This window comes from Cryptotermes secundus, unplaced genomic scaffold (genome assembly GCF_002891405.2).
Source record: "Cryptotermes secundus unplaced genomic scaffold, Csec_1.0 scaffold244, whole genome shotgun sequence".
Taxonomy (NCBI): Eukaryota; Metazoa; Arthropoda; class Insecta; order Blattodea; family Kalotermitidae; genus Cryptotermes; species Cryptotermes secundus.
This window is the reverse complement of record NW_019737983.1, coordinates 18,474-35,726: the sequence shown is the minus strand read 5'-3', so window position 1 is coordinate 35,726 and position 17,253 is coordinate 18,474. Positions and strand designations below refer to the sequence as shown.

At 40.9% G+C, this 17,253-nt stretch overlaps 1 long non-coding RNA gene across 2 annotated transcripts; it reads right to left on the bottom strand.

The window, feature by feature from the left end:
- Positions 1-729: 729 nt before the first annotated feature.
- On the bottom strand, positions 730-2,521 carry LOC111870583. 2 transcript variants are annotated; one of them, XR_002843876.2, is made up of 4 exons: positions 2,164-2,521; positions 1,848-1,954; positions 1,335-1,449; positions 730-912 (listed from the first exon to the last, which is right to left on the bottom strand). It is a non-coding gene; the product is annotated as an uncharacterized LOC111870583 (long non-coding RNA). The 2 variants fall into 2 exon arrangements; XR_002843877.2 differs by having other exon boundaries at positions 2,280-2,521.
- Positions 2,522-17,253: the final 14,732 nt, after the last annotated feature.

The window sequence follows — 17,253 nt, the reverse complement described above, 5'->3', positions numbered from 1 at the left end:
TCATTAATCATCCTAGCTACTGTATGAACCAGAGTACACTGTGTCCTGCATAGGTAACCTCACAGAAGACAAGACCCATGTGTGAATGTCTGCGCCACATATGAACACTGGAAATATCTTTAAACCAGCATCTAGTAGCATCCTAGTGATGACACGAGTCCACCCTTGTTCCCATACTAGGCACATGTGAGAACAGATTTTTCAGTCCGGAAAAGAGAACATTTGGAAAAGAATATCAAGAATGGGAATTTTCCATACTAGTGCGATCACAAATTTATACTTAGTTCTCTGAATCCTATTCTCTTACAGTTATCACTGTAAAATGGGAGTCATAGTCACAGCATGACTTGACAATAAAAATAAGCAGACAACAGCATCACAATTAATTTTCATGCTCATACTGAATGACTACATGTTTGGATCATGATACATCACCATGAGGTGGATCCAAATTAAATAACTGCAGAGTCAATGAATTTCTATAAAATGGATTCATAAAGAATAAATAAAACGCAAGAATCTGGCCCTTCAACCCTCAGGCCCCACCCAGGTCTAGCGAATGGCAGCAACATGCCTACCTGGTTTCCTGAATATCCGGTTTTGGTGAGTTAACCGAGACTCCATCTGCCTCAGCACCCCACTTTTTGGTTTACGTTGGAACTGTTTTACTAATGACATTAAGCCCCCCGCAAAAAGTGCCACTGCTCACCTCAAGCAACGCTGTATGAATTCATTTACAACCTCTATAATGTTACCTAACATTGTAACAAGAGAGCTAGAACTATCTATCTCATATGACACAAACCTTTAGCACAGCATGCGCTTGCAGGCGGTGAACAGTTCAAGAGGCGAAGGCACTGCATGAAACTTGCTGACTAGGAACAACTTCTCTCCACTGATGCCACACCAGGACTGTTGGCATACAGTAACACTTATATACACACAGCATCACCAACTGTTCATCTCCACACACACATTATGACTGGTCAATATTTCCAATTTCTTTGCAGCACCCTCCTGATTCAAGACGTCTTACTCTCACGTCCACTTTAGCACCTTCAGGGCACAGACCCCTGGTAGGTCCTATGCAATAAAGGGGGATGCAGAAAATTGCTGGTGTCATCTCCCAGTCTGAAGTCATCTGACTCATCATGGACCTCTGGCAGTGGGGAGTGGGGAAAGACTACCCTGAGTCTGGGTACAGCACCATGTCAGAAAAGTAAATGTCGCTTGACATAACTGAGTTGATTGGTCGTACAATGTCAAAACATGTTTCAGCTCATGGAGCCATCATCAGGTGATATGTTAACAAACCTTATACTATTGTATTATACCTCATATATGGATTCATGGAAAGGAAGATCCTGTGTGGCTCCTGCTCTCAGGAACTCAGCATCCTTCATGGCTGGGAACAGCTACCCTTCACTGATACAGCCATTCAGGGCCTGCCTGCATAGAGAGCACAGATAAACCAATATAAATTCTTAATATACGTATATGTATATCTCTCTCTGTGCGCACATATATGTGTGTGTGTCCTACCCTGGCCAGCTTCATGCCCACTGCGTAGTTCTGCTGATATATTTTGCACCATATCCTCAGGTAGGTTGACTCTACAGCACTCACTCAACAGCGGATTATCAGTGAATAATGAAAAATGCAAAGGAAGTAGTTGGGCCTAATTTGAAGAACTAGTCTGAGACTCCACAAACCTAAGAAATTCCTCCTCATCCATCAAGAGAGATCTCTGGGATGAGATGTGTCTGAGGCCTCTAGAATACACACATGGCTAATGACTAAAAATATTCAGTCTCAGAACAGTAGAGTTCATCTCACATGTTACATACCTCTCACACAGGATGTCTTCACAGAACATATAGGAAGAGCGGGGAATCTGTTACATGTTTCTCTCACTCTAACATCGGTTGTGATGACAGTCTCTTCTCAGGCGCCTCTACAGTAGTGACAAATAGTAATTATTATACAATGCTTACATGATCATTAATTATAATCACGTTAGTTATTCAGATGTCTTTTCATTAGGTATTTTGAACACCGTCTGCAGCCCCAGTTTCTTCAAACCATGCCGTTCGATAAACACATTCTGTTTCCTTGGTACTGGCAGGGTAACTAAACTGTGGCCAACCAGGCAGGATGCCTTACCTTATCCTGTAACCTGAGGATGGAAACAGGACACAAACACGAATACTCTATACATGGCTGACTTATATGATGAACATTATGCACGCTCCTATGTACTATAATAACTGTCCACTTACTGCAAAATTTCATGTCGACACAATTTGAATACTTAATACTGACATTACATACACCACACTCTTATGAAATTTGGTTTAATTAAATAAAGAAATTCCACTCCATTCCACCTATCTATCTCTGGCTCTACAGCCCTTGTGGACCTTGGCCCCAACGATCCCCGTCTACATGGGGGTCTACATGGGCCGCTTTGGGCCCTAAAGGCCTTTAAGGCCAGCCCCGTGCAACTCCCGTGTTATTGGTTGGAAACGTGGCGGCCATGACACCTCGGTGCAAGGCTATCACCACTAGATGGCAGCATTAATCCTGTGGCAATTGATGACATTCGATTGCCATCGGACTTATGCTGCCATCTAGTGGTGATAGCCCCAAATGCCTCATTCAATCATCGCCACTAGATGGCAGCATTATATTCCATTGCCACCGGACTAATTCTGCCATCTAGTGACGATAGCCTCAAGTACCTCATTCAAATATGCAACACCCCCACATCAGTGATTTTCAAACTGTGGGGCGCGACCCCCAGGGGGGGGGCGCAGCATACTTTCCTACAGATAAAAATTAAAACTAACCTTACCAATTAGAAAAGTAACAAAAAATAAAAATACATATAGAAAAACTTTTGATGAGTACAGGCTTTAATTATCATGAATTTCAAAATAACTAATAATTATTCTCTTTACCGGCAATTATAAAACGCGTATGCCAGAGACAGCGTTGATAGTTCGGCAGCAGCCGCATCCTCTGAAATCCTCCGAAGTCTAAACTTTTTAAAATGCTGTGTGAGGAAATGGGTGCCGAACACACTGCTCTGTTATTTTTTTGTGATGCTCGATGGCTTTCAAGAGGCAAGGTATTAAAGAGAATGGTTCTGTTTTTTAAATGGGGAAAATCGCTCACTGGCAGACAGTTTCAACAACAAGGATTTTTATTGAAAATGGCTTACTTCACAGATATATTTGAGAAACTAAATATCCTCAACACTTCACTTCAAGGGAATGAGGCAACTNGAGAGGGCCGACCTCGCTGGTAGAACGGGGCTGATAGCGAGCACCAGTACTGGAAGGCATGGCGACTACTTAGAATAATTAAAGGGAGACGCACAATAGATTAATAAATGGTCGCAGTGCATGGGGTAACCTACCCCGTCCTAATAATAATAATAATAATACCTACGTTACATTGCTACTCCTCAAATAACCACACTCCTATGTCCTCACGAAAGCGCCACTCGATGCGTGAAATTGCATTAATTCACAGTTCCAGGGTCACAACAAAGAGCCAGCCCGTATAAATGTGGTAATGCTTCCAATAATTTAAAATTAAATAATTTTTGGATTAAGCGTTTTTATCGTTTCCGCTTTGATTGACATAAATAAATTATAAAGAGAAAACGTTGCCTGTATTTAATTATCATGCCATGAAGGATGGGGAGTAGTTGGAGATGAATGCTCAGCTTCAGGCTCCGGCAACTTTATCCTGGGAAAAGTATATCGGATATTCATTGACTATGTGGGGCTGATCGCTGCAGAGAAGAGAAAATATCTCCCGCCGAGAATTACACCTCGATTCCTCGACCGTTCAGTCCGTACCCCCTCACAGAAAATGTTGTACTGGTATTAATACTGCAATCTTCTGGGACTTATACCGCGTAGTCTACTAGTAACCAACGGCTGAGCGGAAATTTCGCCTTCCTTCTTCAGGAGAGGACAAGCGTAGCGTCAGATTCTAGACGACTCACTGCCACGATAACTCCGTTTCTTATGTTTGTAGTTTACTTGTACTCTTCTCCAAGTAATTAGAATGATGAAGTCAAGGAGGATGAAGTGGGCAGGTCATGTAGCACGAATGGGGGAGACGAGGAATGCGTATAGGATATTGGTGGGAAAGCCAAAAGGAAATAGACCACAGGGAAGACCAAGGCGTAGGTGGGTGGACAATATTATAAGGGATCTTAGAGAGATATGATGGTATGGACTGGATAGATCTGGCTCAGGATAGGGACCAGTGGAGGGCTCTTGTGAACACGGTGATGAACCTTCGGGTTCCATAAGATGCTGGGAAATTGAGTAGCTGCAGAATTGGCGGCTCCTACAGAAGGGCTCAGCTCCATGAGTAAGTAAATAGTTTACTTAATAACGCCCCCAGGAACTCAAGACTCCATACCTTCGGGTGATGAATGAATAATGAACCGGAAATGAAGTGGCAGGAATTGGTGGTAGTATAATTTGAGGTACTATCCGGGCACTTGTCTGCCTTCGGTGAGGAAATCCACGAAAGTCAGCAGTCAAAATGGCCGGTCTCCAGGCCAAGTTTCGAAACTGGGAACTACCGAATTAGACCCAGTATCTGCAACCTCTCAGTCCCGACGTTTCGTGATCTGTGGTTCTGTATGATTATGAAAAACTGGCGTGTAGAGCCTTTGATATACAATGACCGCGAGATAAGCAAAAATACCAGAGCAATTTCTAAGCAATGGCTCGGTAAACACGTTCCCACGGCAGCGGATAGACATTCAAAAATATGGTTATTCTTGGAAACAGTTTTCTATTGTTGTATGCGTATCCGTTGGCCGCGGAAATGTGTTTACCGAGCCGTTGCCTAGAAATGGCTCTGGTATTTTTGCCTATCTCGCGGTCGTTGCATAACAATGGTTCTACACGTAGTTTTCATAATCATATAGAACGCTAGATCACGAAACGTCGGGATTGAAAGGTTGCAAATGCTATCTCGATATGTCGCTCTTCTGCTCTTATAGCCAAATTTCTCACTGAATCTACCTCATTCAGGAAATGAGCAGGGCGTTCGTCTTCCTCCTCCATTGTCCTCATTGAATCACTGAGTAACTGAATAAAACATTCGCCTTGCGTCTTCATAATCATCCTCAATATTTCCGTTACCCACTGCGGCCCCAGAGCCCGTCGGGCCGCTCCGAAGAAAAAAAAATGTTGCAACACATAGCTATACCGAATGAGTTACTAAGGCGCGAACGAATATGGGAACGAAGTGAAACTTTGAATTTGGGACTATATCTAAGGAATGTTCCTTGTTCTGGAACTGTATTACTGTGAATTATGAGCAGAATGGACCACTAAATGGTGATAGAATTGCTTCACATTTCTCTGTGTTATCCAGACCGGCTCTGGGGTCCACCCAGCCTCCTATCCAATGGGTATCGGGGGCTCTTTACCTGGGGGGTAGAGCGGCCGGGGTGTGAAGCTGACAACTCACCTCCAACTAGTGCCGAGGTCAAGAAAACGTGGATTTATACATCCACTCCCCCGTACGTATTCATTGCGTAGTCCTTAACTAATTAAGCACAGGGACAAATTTACCTTTTTTACCCAATTCTGTGTTTACCTTAACAATCGGCTTCACCATGGCGCAGGATGTCACGGAAGTGGGCCTGTCATGTAAATTGAATACCACTGAGTCACCATCACTGCACATGTGGCATGTTTCATACAAGAATTAATTTAATATTGCTGAACTTGTAGAAAGGAATGGAGGGATTTGGTGATGAATGAGGATCCTTCAGGTTCTATAAAGAGATAACTTCTTGAACAATTGAACACTCAGTAGCGATGGCCATGCAATAGGAATATATTTAACAAGAATGAATTGAAGTTAGCTTTTATCCTGTTTGGCCAAGGAACGATGCAGTCCCCTTAATTTCAAATTATTAGCTATGTGGTCTAAAAGAACTGACTTGAAACGAAGCATATGATTTCACGTCAGTGGTTTACACTGTTACAGTATTCTTTGTTTCAGCACATTTTGGACACTAACTATGACGTTTTGCAAACGTGCACCGACGAAAATTAACGTTTGACACCTTTTATATATACCACAGAACGTAGTGTAATAAGCAGTGAATGATAATCACACAACTTTAGTGCGATCAATCTACTTATTAGTTCCATCATGTCCATCTGTATGTCTGCAATATCACACTGCCTTGCCTATGTTAACCAAACTGCGTTTCACGGACCAATACAAAATTTTATCAAGGTAATGTTTTATTCTTGTCTAGTTTCTTCACTTTAGGGGGCGTGTTACTGCATACATCAGCATTTATGTGTAACTGTGGTTTTTGACAGATTCTGATGAGATTTTATCCCTGATATATTACATTAGCATGACTGTGTACGGTTCCGTCCACATAAGTTGGTTCTAAGCCCCTCATTACTGAAACACTTGAACATATTTTGCAATGTTTACATCAAGCACTCAGATGAGAAAATGAGTTACTGCATAAAGGTCACAAGGATGAATAAACTATACACCCAATTATATAACGTTTGCAAGTAACACGTCATTTCGAGAAAATCACTAGCATTGAAAAGATAATGAGTATTTATTTGAGCACCATCAAAATTCTTGTCCCAATTCTTGTCTTCGCCCTGAACTTGATAATCTGGTCAATTTACAGCCATTTACGCTAGCAGAGAGGTGAAAACTTAAGCATTTGGAGCCCCCCCTCCCACAAGGATGATTTTTTTTTAAATAATCAAGACTGAATGAAGAAAGGAAATTGCCAGTATATCAACATCTTTTAAGTTAGTAAAAATATTTCTTTAAAGGTTTAAACGTGCTTGTGAGCAAATATTTTGCCTGCCCCTCCCCTTGGAAAATCTTTTGGAGGGGCGTTATATTTAAGTTAGACTGACGCCGAGCATAAGCAAAATAGGATGACCTCATAAAAATTTTTATGCAGTCAATATATGACAACTCTGCTCTGTAAAAAAAAAAAAGTTGCGAAATGCAAAGGAACGGTAACAGGACTGAATCTGGCAGAATATTCTAAGGTAAGCTAAGGCCCAAACACGGCTGTTTCGCCCATATGAATATCAGGAAACGGCAATAACAAGCGGAAATTATAGTACGGAAATGCAAGCAGACCGTTCTTATTGGAAATGTCCAAACTGTCGGCCATTAGTGCTCAGACAGAAGACTTGCCGGTACATTAATCTGGAACACGCTGTATAGTATGTATAATGTATTTACGTTCATACTGAATTGAAATGAGCTGAGTATAAACTGGCAGTTTCGTACCTAAAAATTATTTAAATTACCAAATGTTTAAAACTCAGCACAATTAAAATAAAAGGACCGACAGACAAACACGAAGAAACTAACAGGCATGTAGGAATTGTCAAGGAAGATTGCGAATAACTGTAACAATGTTTTCAGTTTCGGAGATGCATCGTTCTTTGTTTCACCCGCTCGCCACGCTGAGGCACAGGATATGAGCGGGGACCTGAAACAAAAGAAACAAACGAAAAAGAACTTAAGTATGAATGCCAACAAACAGAATTTGTATTAACAGAATGAACACAAAAGCTTACCTCTGCTTCTGGTACTCCTGTCATCTCTTCTGTAACACATCTTCTTTTAAATAAAAATTCTTCAGACAATAAGCTGTACGTTTAAAAATCTTCGATCGTGGGAGGCGTACGACGAGTGTACCATTTGTTCACTGCAGTTGTCCCCGTTAAAATGAAGAGCACGATTAAACTGGAAGATAAACGTACGCCGTTTGGTGCAGAAATAAAAGAAACGAAACGATGAAGTTAAATTTTCCGCTTTCATTCAAGTCTTTAGCACTCGTCGCAAAAGAAAAAAAAGAAAGTCGACAGATTCCTTCGAAAAATCAACTCACATTTATCGCGTTAGAAGGCCGCGCCATAGCTCAAACGGTTAATCGCTGGGTTCCCACCGCGGCGGCCCGGGTTCGATCCCGGGTCTGGTCAAGTGGGAGTTGTGGTGGACAAAGTGGCGTTGGGGCGGGTTTTCTACGAGTACTTCGGTTTCCCCCTGCCAATCTTCATTCCACCAAATTCTCCATCATCATAATCACCCGGGGTAGGCTACAATAAGCCAACCAGTGGCCGCCGTGCCGAGTGGACCCAGTGGGACTCCAGCCCCAACACGGTTAAAACGTTCCGGTGCATACGTCACCATAAAATGAAATTTTATTTTGTGTCGCACAGCCTAGCGGCTATTTGCACAATTAGCCAACGTTAATATATTCAATTTAAACAGAATACAACATTCTTTTTTCCAAAGAAAAATTACTTTTCATTGCAGTTAACATTTGTCGCGTAAAATCCAAACTCCGACAACAATCGGCGACTTTTATTGACACGTGAAATATAATCGTCAAAAACTCACGTGTGTTTTTCGAGAAGTAACCATGTAAAACCCTTATATTATGGTCTCACCTGATGCGTTTCATTGTGATGACAAACGTTGTCTTCTCCGTTGCTGAAGCTGCAGCAATTTTGACTTACCTTGTGCACTTCTTCATGATGACAATCGATGTCTTCTTTTAAGCAGATGCTGGGGCACATTTTATTGACTCACCTTATGCGTTTCCTTATTTTAACATTTTATAAATTGAATATGCAGCACAATACACACAAATAAAACACGTCATCAATTTGAATATGCATCACAATAAACACAAATAAAACATGTCATCAATTTGAATATGCAGCACAATACACACAAATAAAACACGTCATCAAATTGAATATGCACACAAAGAAACATAACATGTCATCATAAATTTTAATGTCTATTTTAGATATACCTGGTGCTTACAGATCCAGTTCCTTATCTTTCAACATTGAATTGAAAGACTGATGAAAGCAAAATGAAGTTTTGCTTTATTGATCTTCGTCCCTCCAATGCGAGTTATTCACAGAGAGAGACTGTCAAAGTTCTTTTTATCCCTCTCTCTCTCTCGCACTGATTTCATTGTTGTGCCGACCGAACCCTGTCAAGTTGCACCCTGTGGCATAAAAAAGGACACACATAGAAACACTTAAAACTAAACCCTCCTAAACCGACACGAAGCCTAACTTCACGCAGCCTAACCAGAAATCCTATCATGGGCACCTAACGGGGAGGGCGGGAGGACAACCAANTCCAAGTCTGCACCTGGTGGACGCTGTCTCCATTGGAAGTATCACAACACTATCACAAACACTCAGAGAGCCGTTGTAATCACACACACAATATCTGTATTCACTCACTTAAACACACGGCGAACATTGTCACACGAAATAGCACTCGCGAACCACACACTACCGACCTGAATATCATAAACACACTTTGCCTGATAATTCTGAATTTAACTGCAGAACTTTGTCTCGTAAGATGTCTGGTAACGCAAGTAAATGTGTTTAGATAATTTCTCTTATGTATGCCTCAAATATGACAGGTTTATTATCCGGAACTGAAGATAGAACTGTATTTTCTGATGGGGCTCTACACTTTCGGGGACAGGTCTGAATGCTGTTAGGTGAATCACTGCGCCTGTTCATTACCCAAATAATCTTCACAGTAATTTAACTTAAACATAACAAAATAGAGAAAAATATTTTTATGTGAATATATATGACTCTTATTTCCTATAGCCATAATAAATATGCAGATTTGGATATCCGGAAACAAAATGGCCTATCGATGAAAAGTTGTATCCTAAATGTACAAATATTAGGAACTTAGTTTACAGCTGACGTAGGACGAAATTCAAACTGGAGCAATTTCTGAGGAAAATCACGAGAATTTCAGGGCCTCAGATGGAGACTGTGTTCACTGGCGTATGAAGAATACTCATATTGGCAATTATGAGGAAAATCGCGTGAATTTCAAGGCCATATAGATAGACGCTCTGTTCACTGGCATATGAAGAATGCTCATATTGTATATTCTGAGGAAAATCACGAGAATTTCAGGGCCTTAGATGGACTAGTGTTCACTGAAATATGATGATATATATTGGAAATTCTGAGGAAAATCACGAGAATTCCAGAGCCATACATGGAGGCTCTGTTCATTGGCATATGAAAAATGCTTATATTGGCAACTTTCTGGAAAATCACGAGAATTTACGGGCCTTATATGGAGGTAGTGTTCACTGACATATGAAGAATGATGATATTGGCAATTCTGAGGAAAATCACGACAATTCCAGAGCCATACATGGAGGCTCTATTAACTGGCATATGAAGAATGCTCATATTGGCAATTCTGAGGAAAATCACGAAAATCTCAGAGCCTTAGACGGAGGATCTGTTCACTGATATATGAAGAATGCTCATATTGGTAATCCTGAGGAATATCACGAGAATCTCGGAGCCTAAGATGAAGGCTCTGTTCACTAGCCTATGAAGAATGCTCATATTGGCAATTCTGAGGAAAATCACGGGAATTTCAGGGCCTTAATGGAGGCAGTGTTCACTCACATATGAAGAATGATCATATTGGCAATTCTGAGGAAAATCACGAGAATTCCAAAGCCATACATGGAGGCTCTGTTTATTGGCATATGAAGAATGCTCATATTGGTAATTCTGAGGAAAATCACTAGAATTTCAGGGGCTTAGAAGGAGGCTCTGTTCACTGACATATGACGAATGTTCATATTGGCAATACTGAGGAATATCACGAGAATCTCATAGCCTTAAATGGAGGCTCTTTTCATGGCATATGAAGAATGTTCATATTGGCAATTCTGAGGAAAATCACGGGAATTTCAGGGGCTTAGAAGGAGGCTCTGTTCACTGACATATGACGAATGTTCATATTGGCAATACTGAGGAAAATCACGAGAATCTCATAGCCTTAGATGGAGGTTCTTTTCGTGGCATATGAAGAATGTTCATATTGGCAATTCTGAGGAAAGTCACGAGAATTCCAGAGCCATACATGGAGGCTGTGTTTATTGGCATATGAAGAATGCTCATATTGGCAATTCTGAGGAAAATCACGGGAATTTCAGGGCCATAGATAGACGCTCTATTCACTGGCATATGAAGAATGTTCATATTGGTAATTCTGAGGAAAATCACGAGAATTTCAGGGCCTCAGATGGAGGTAGTGTTCACTGATATACAAAGAATGCTCACATTGGTAATCCTGAGGAAAATCATGAGAATCTAAGAGCCTAAGATGGAGGCTCTGTTCACTGGCATATGAAGAATAGTCACATTGGCAATTCTGAGGAAAATCACGAGAAACTCAGAGCCTTAGATGGAGGCTCTGTTCACTGATATATGAAGAATGCTCATATTGGTAATCCTGAGGAAATCACGAGAATCTCAGAGCTTAAGATAGAGGCTCTTTCACTAGCCTATGAAGAATGCTCATATTGGCAATTCTGAGGAAAATCAAGGGAATTTCAGGGCCTTAATGGAGGTAGTGTTCACTCACATATGAAGAATGATCATATGGGCAATTCTGAGGAAAATCACGAGAATCTCAGTTTCTTAGATGGAGGCCGTGTTCACTGAAATATGAAGAATGATCATATTAGCAATTCTGAGGAAAATCACGAGAATCTCAGTTTCTTAGATGGAGGCCGTGTTCACTGAAATATGAAGAATGATCATATTAGCAATTCTGAGGAAAATCACGAGAATTCCAGAGCCGTACTTGGAGGCTCTGTTCACTGGCAAATGAAGAATGCTCATATTGGCAATTCTGAGGAAAATCAAGAGAATCTCAGGGTAGATGGAGGTAGTGTTCACAGATATATGAAGAATGCTCATATTGGTAATCATGAGGAAAATCACGAGAATCTCATAGCCTATGATGAAGGCTGTTTTCACTGGAATATGAAGAAAGCCCAATTGACAATTCTGAGGAAAATCACGAGAATTTCAGGGCCTTAGATGGAGGTAGTGATCACTGACATATGAAGAATGATGATATTGGCAATTCTGAGGAAAATCACGACAATTCCAGAGCCATACATGGAGGCTCTATTCGCTGGCATATGAAGAATGCTCATATTGGCAATTCTGAGGAAAATCACGAGAATTTCATAGCCTTAGATGGCGGCTCTGTTCACTGGCATATGAAGAATGCTCATATTGGCAATTCTGAGGAAAATCACGAGAATTTCATAGCCTTAGATGGCGGCTCTGTTCACTGGCATATGAAGAATGCTCATATTGGCAATTCTGAGGAAAATCACGAGAATTTCATAGCCTTAGATGGCGGCTCTGTTCACTGGCATATGAAGAATGCTCATATTGGCAATTCTGAGGAAAATCACGAGAATTTCATAGCCTTAGATGGCGGCTCTGTTCACTGGCATATGAAGAATGCTCATATTGGCAATTCTGAGGAAAATCACGAGAATTTCATAGCCTTAGATGGCGGCTCTGTTCACTGGCATATGAAGAATGCTCATATTGGCAATTCTGAGGAAAATCACGAGAATTTCATAGCCTTAGATGGCGGCTCTGTTCACTGGCATATGAAGAATGCTCATATTGGCAATTCTGAGGAAAATCACGAGTAGTCCAAAGCCATACATGGAGGCTCTGTTCACTGGCATATGAAGAATACTCATATGAGCAATTCTGAGGAAAATCACGAGAATTTCAGGGCCTTAGATGGAGGTAGTGTTCACTGCCACATGAAGAATGATCATATTGGAAAATTCTGAGGAAAATCACGAGAATCTCAGGGGTTTAGAAGGACTCCCTGTTCCTTGACATATGACGAAGGTTAATATTGGCAACACTGAGGAAAATCACGAGAATCTCATAGGCTTAGATGGAGGCTCTTTTCACTGGCTTATGAAGAATGCTCATATTGGCAATTCTGAGGAAAATCACGGGAATTTCAGGGCCATAGATAGACGCTCTGTTCACTGGCATATGAAGAATGTTCATATTGGCCATTCTGAGGAAAGTCACGAGTATTTCAGGGCCTTACATGGAGGTAGTGTTCACTGATATATGAAGAATACTCATATTGGTAATCCTGAGGAAAATCACGAGAACCTCAGAGCCTATGATGAAGGCTCTGTTCACTGGCATGTGAAGATTGCTCAAATTGGCAAATCTGAGGAAAATCACGTGAATCTCAGGGCCTTAGATAGAGGTAGTGTTCACTGGCATATGAAGAATGCTTATGTTGGCAATTCTGAGGAAAATCACGAGAATTTCAGAGCCTGAGATGGAGGCTCTGTTCACTGGCCTATGAAGAATGATCATATTGGCAATTATGAGGAAAATCACGAGAATTTCAAAGCCATACATGGAGGCTGTGTTCACTGGCATATGAAGAATGCTCATATTGACAATTCTGAGGAAAATCACGAGAAACTCAGAGCTTTAGATGGAGGCTCTGTTCACTGATATATGAAGAATGCTCATATTGGTAATCCTGAGGAAAATCACGAGAATTTCAGAGCCTAAGATGAAGGCTCTGTTCACTAGCCTATGAAGAATGCTCAAATTGGCAATTCTGAGGAAAATCACGGGAATTTCAGGGCCTTAATGGAGGCAGTGTTCACTCACATATGAAGAATGATCATATTGGCAATTATGAGGAAAATCACGAGAATTTCAGGGCCTTAGATGGAGGTAGTGATCACTGACATATGAAGAATGATCATATTGGCAATTCTGAGGAAAATCACGAGAATCTCAGAGTCTAAGATGGAGGCTCTGTTCACTCTTCTATGAAGAATGCTCATATTGGCAATTCTGAGGAATATCACGAGAAACTCAGAGCTTTAGATGGAGGCTCTGTTCACTGATATATGAAGAATGCTCATATTGGTAATCCTGAGGAAAATCACGAGAATTTCAGGGCCTTAGATGGAGGTAGTGATCACTGACATATGAAGAATGATCATATTGGCAATTCTGAGGAAAATCACGGGAATTTCAGGGCCTTAATGGAGGCAGTGTTCACTCACATATGAAGAATGATCATATTGGCATTTATGAGGAAAATCACGAGAATTCCAAAGCCATACATGGAGGCTCTGTTCACTGGCATATGAAGAATGCTTATATTGGCAATTCTGAGGAAAGTCACGAGAATTTCAGGGCCTTAGATGGAGGTAGATGGAGGTATATGATTATTGCTCATATTGGTAATCCTGAGGAAAATCACGAGAACCTCAGAGCCTATGATGAAGGCTCTGTTCACTGGCATATGAAGAGAGCTTATATTGGCAATTCTGAGGAAAATCACAAGAATCTCAGGGCCTTCGATAGAGCCTGTGTTGACTGGCATATGAAGGAAGCTTATATTGACAATTCTGAGGAAAATCACGAGAATAGCAGGGCCATAGAGAGAGCCTGTGTTAACTGGCATATGAAGAAAGCTTATATTGACAATTCTGAGGAAAATCAGGAGAATAGCAGGGCCTTAGAGAGAGCCTGTGTTAACTGGCATATGAAGGAAGGTTATATTGACAATTCTGAGGACAATCACGATAATCTCAGGGCGTTTGAGAAAGCCTGTGTTCACTGGCATATGAAGAAAGCTTATATTGGCAATCCTGAGGAAAATCACAAGAATCTCAGGGCCTAAGAAGCAGGTTGTGTTCACTGGCATTTGTCCATCTGCCTGTCTGCCTGTCACACCTAACAAAACAGTACTTTTTGTTAATATTATCGTAACATTTTTGTATTGCTAATGCTTCAGTAAGTATGAAACTGCTTTGGTTCTTTTGTTCAGACCCGGGTACCGATTGAAATGGAAATTGAGGTTTAACGTAATTTCATATAATCAAGTCTCAAACGTTAGAGACTAAAGTTTAAGACTGGTAACTAGATATTAATGTGCAGGTGTCACATAAAATCAGCTGTTTTACATTCTTGCTGAGATCTGCATAAGGCCCATTGTACTCTAAGCTAGTAATAAGACTCATATGTTTGTATAATTATGGATAATTATAATGAGCGTGTTGCAGAATGTCCAGACAGATTGCAAATGTGCTTTGGCGATTCTTCCGGGACTAGCAACGAACCGCATATCACAGTCTATGAAGCACTGGTGTAATAAATTGTGATTTTGCATCGGCAGAGAATTATCAGGTGCGTTAATTTATCCAGAGCACGTGATGTTTAATTAACCGCTGTCAATTTTAAAAGGAAATGCAAAGATTTTGTTTCCAGAAGTATATCACCCAATGGCAGTGGGCACATATGAACGTACAAATCATGCGTTATAAGATAGTAGTTGCCGGCCATGCATAAGCAGAGAAAATACAACTACAAGATTAAAGAAATGTTAGTAATTAGTGAATTAGTCAGATAGTTGGTAATTTGTACGATCATGTGTGGTAATTGCCATAAAATAATTTCTTTATCTAACTGTGACGTCATTTGTGATGATGTCCTGTATTGCTTTATGAAGCTAGTTACAGCCTAACTGCCGACTGAAGGAACCAACTCCATTTCACACAAATTAAACAGTTTTGAATAATTTCAGAAAGCTTTAAACCATGACGTAATAGTTTTAGTACATTCATATAATTTAGAAAAGTAAGAAATTTTAAAATGTTTTAAATGTTGCTTGAATCATAACAAGACAAAGATTCACGCAAAACTATTTTCCTCTGAATATTCTCAAAATTGATAAGTTTTTAGAGCAACCGGTATTTACTAAGGTAGGCGTTCTTTACTTGTATCATGCTTGTCCGTTTGTCGGTGGCAGAATATCAGGGGCTCTATCCATGAACTGGTCTGACGAATATTTACACTGAGCTGTTTGACTACACCAATTGCTTTGAAACAGCCTGCTTCACCGGGATTGATGATTTACTGGAAGACCTGTATGAACTTCACTTCGCTGATTTTTTCACCACAGTGGATAAAAACGGATAGGTTTTCTCACGACATTATATCAACTGCATAAGTTCCTGGGCGTCAGGCTGAGTCCAGTCCGGTTCTGTCTGCCGAGAAAACCAATCGGCAGTAAACGATCATTAGGGGTGTCACACAGGAGCAGTGAACACTCTTATATTAGCCAGTATGTAGCTGTCTTGTGGAGGGCAGAGACACCTACGTTACAGTTGCTTACGTCCTGGATGTGATAAACGGAACTGTCGAAGCTAAATAAGATTCAGGGGAATTCAAATTAACACAGGCAACGCAGTACAGCAGTGGCAACAGAATGAGGAATGAGACAAGCGGCAACCCATCAATACGTATATGCTGCAATGTGTTTCAAGTGAAAGGCACCAAGTTACACGATTTCAATCTGAATACAGAGAAAAGAATCGTATACAGATTCTTAGTGGTAAAACCTGAAGTAAAGATACCGCTAAAAAACGTAGACCTAGATGGGAAGATAATATTAAAATGGATCTCACAGAAGTAGGATGTAAGGTTGTGAACTGGATTCATCTCGCTCAGGCTGAGAGACCAGTGGCAGACTCTTGTGAACACAGCAATGAACTTGGGGTTGCATAGAATGCTGGGAATTTCGAGAGTCGCTGAGCAACTACTGGATTCTCAGGAAGGGCTCATATTCATGGAGTTGTCTAATTAGTTAGTTAGCTAGACATTACTAGCAATAACATAACACAACAGTAGAATTGTAGGTGAAATGGTCAAGAATATCTTTAAGGCAGAGACCAGTTGGGAAACCTAAAAGTAGATGGAAAGATAATATTAAAATTGTTTTCAAAGAAACAGGATGTGAGAATGTGAACTGGATTCTTCTGGCTCAGGATAGGGACCGATGGAGGGGTCTTGTGAACGCTGTAATGAACCTTTCGGTCTCCATAAAATGGTGGAAATTTCTTGAGTGGCTGAGCAACTACTGAAATTTCATGAAGGGCTCAGCTCCATGGAGGAGTCAGTTTTTCAGTCAGTTGGAGAGACAGCAATAACATGCCAAAAACAGCACTAGAACTGTAGGACAGGAAGGACTTCGCTGGAAGCAGGCCCACTGATAAAACTGAACTCGCGTTTGAAATATGAGCCTGAAGGAACAAGGCTCTTATGCAGAGCTGCAATATTCTCTCTTTCAGTGCCCGTAACAGGCCACATTCTGGGACGAGCAGTGATGATACAGCGAGAGGAGATGTTTTTGATGACTTCAGGGTATGAGGAAGGATGCTGCCGTGGCCAGTTCAAGTTGTGTCAGCATACCAACCCATCGAAACGGCAGTTGGAAATAATTAATTCCACTAACATTATTACTAAA